Consider the following 2,590-nt stretch of genomic DNA (forward strand, 5'->3'; position numbering starts at 1 on the left):
AAATATTTTGTATAACCAAGCAAAAATGAATATCTGAATTCAATATGTGAACTGGTTTATTATTTCAAATATATAACATTGGATTGATTTTAATTTATATTTATGTAATATTAGCATAGAGTATACGTTGTCACGGAAATATGTCGCCTCGGCGCGAAGCGCCGAGGCCTACACGGGCACGGTTTTTTTTAAAGCACGTTCTAACCTACTTTTTTATTCTAAGCAATTAAGTCATTTGTTACTTCTTGTTTCCATTTGTTATTAATATTATTATTATTATTATTACACTGAGGGTCGGGAATCCCTTGGATTGGATCTTTTATGAGTTACCCCTCTTTCCACTAGATATCCCATATGAATCCTATGCTTCTTATGAAGTTCAATAATTCTTTTTGGTTTATTCTAGAAATGTCTTCAGGTTTCATTCTGTCCTGCCCCAGATACTGTAATCTTCTGAATGCAAGGCTTCACATTCACACAGAAAGTGCTGTGCCTTTTCTTCATCTTCCATAAATAGACGGCAGGTGGAATCCTCCACCAGCCTCATCTTCTTAAGATACCTTTTTTTTTCTCGCCCCATCTCCTCATCACCCAACAGCCGTGTTTCGGCTGCTGCGACCATCCCCTCCGCCCGGTCCACCTCGGGCCGGTACCATCTGTAGGGTCTTTGTATCCGGCCGGACAAATGTCCCATATATATGCACCTGGACCAGGCAATGGTCTCGCATGTCACCAGCCTCTTCATCTTCTTCAGAAACGCCCCAGTGGTTATCCCCCGAAGGAACTTGTCATTGTTGGGGTCCCACTTTCCCAGGGCGCCCACGAATATTGGGGCTATCTTCACCTCCCTCTACCTGGAACGTAGGGAGGTCTTCAGGGCGGCGTATTTGCCGTCTTTCCTGGCCCTTGCCGACTCAAATGCCTCTCTGCGGTTCTCGAAGGTTACATCAATGATCAAGGCTTTGTCAACCTTCGACACCACAAGATCGCGTCGCAGGCCGGAGCCGTCAACTGCTTGATTCTTTCCGACGACTCCGTATCCTCGGTTCCTCGCCATAGCCTCAATCCAGTCTACGATGACATCATGTCTCTTCTGGCGAAGAACCGCATGCACGTTGGACTGCCCAATTACACGTCCTAGGCACTCATTTGCAAACGCGCATCGCCTGCAGCTCTTATCCTGGTCTCCCCCATACCTCCGATGCCCATTCAGGGGCTGGAGTCTCGCCTTGTGGTTGAACCGCCAGTCGGCGAAGGACATTAATTCGCCGGTCTGGAGAATGTGACTTGAGTCCGGGGAGTTCACCAGGCAGTCCGGCACTCTTCTTTGCACGGTTGTTTGCCTCAAGGTCTCTCCCCTCTCCATCTGCTTCTTTTCATTCTCATTAATATTCTCTGCCTCTCGTGGGCCCTAATTGAGACATCCCCATACACGACTGATGGTGCGTCTTCCTGTAAGTTCCATTTCACGCCCATCCGCTGGGAGGCTATCCTTCCTTTCGTCCAGCCATCTGACACCTTGCTGGACCTCTCGCGCATATCCTCCGTCACCAACCTGGAAAGAAAGGATTGTGGATCGGTTTGGTGACCAGGTTTCGTGCGCGAGGACGCTGATTCCATTAGGTCCTCATCAGCCATTCGACGGAGCTTCTCATCATTTGAATCAATCTCATCGATTAGTGCCAGATCGCTCTCTTCCGCAGCGATAGGGATGCCATATAGCCCCTCAGGCCTGGCTCCATATAGATATTTATTTGATGCCTCCGACGGCAGGTCGAGCACTCCTCTATATATCAGCCCTGACCATCTCATCCACCCTTCACCAGTCCCCCTTAAAGTAGTGGCCATTTCTCAATTTGGAAATTTAAGGATGGGTAGACGAAGGTCCTCAGGCAACCTATCTTCTGCCATGGGGCCAGCTTCGAGACCAGGAATCCAACTAGGTTGACGAGGAAGCTCTGCACCTCACCCTCCTTTAGCATATCCATCTCCCTCCCCGCTATCTTAAACCGGGTCGCTCGGATCCCCACCGGTGTCTTTCCGGATACGTGCATAGTTTTACATTTGGTGAGGTTTATCCTCAGCCCGATCCTGCTAAGGGCCTCAGCCACCTCGTTGATCAATCTCTGGAGGACCTCAGGAGTTGGGGAGAGTAGGGCGATGTCGTCCGCGTAGGCCAGTACCGTATGCTGTTCACCGGAGTTAATCTTCCTTATGATGTGGTCGATCCCCAGGATGAATAACAGACCGCTCAGTGGGCAGCCCTACTTGATTCCTCTTCTCATCCTGATGGGATCCGACTCTCCAGAGGACGAGCTTACGCTGGTGTATGAGTTTGTGTAGCGGTCTCTCACTATATCCACCAGCGCATTCCCCACCCCTCTTGTCTGCAGTGTTTCGGCGATACAAGCGTGTAGGATAGTCCCGAACGCATCTAGCCACGTGGCACAGAGCTCATCTTTCTTCTTCCTGGCAGCCACCATTCTTTGGCGGAGCACATAGTTGTGCTCAAATACTCCGTCATGAGCCGTGAACCCTTTATGGCAGGGAGAGAGGACCTCCTGAGCCCTACACCAGGACGCAACCCTAT

The 2,590-nt window shown here is 49.7% G+C and overlaps 1 pseudogene; it reads right to left on the reverse strand.

Annotated features, from left to right (window-relative positions):
- The window catches only part of LOC106688371 (large ribosomal subunit protein uL10-like), a 9,644-nt pseudogene extending 9,022 nt beyond the window's left edge, over nucleotides 1–622 (reverse strand).
- Between the last annotated feature and the right edge of the window lie 1,968 nt (nucleotides 623–2,590).

Source organism: Halyomorpha halys, unplaced genomic scaffold (genome assembly GCF_000696795.3).
Source record: "Halyomorpha halys isolate HHAL.00 unplaced genomic scaffold, Hhal_1.1 Scaffold1114.1, whole genome shotgun sequence".
Taxonomy (NCBI): Eukaryota; Metazoa; Arthropoda; class Insecta; order Hemiptera; family Pentatomidae; genus Halyomorpha; species Halyomorpha halys.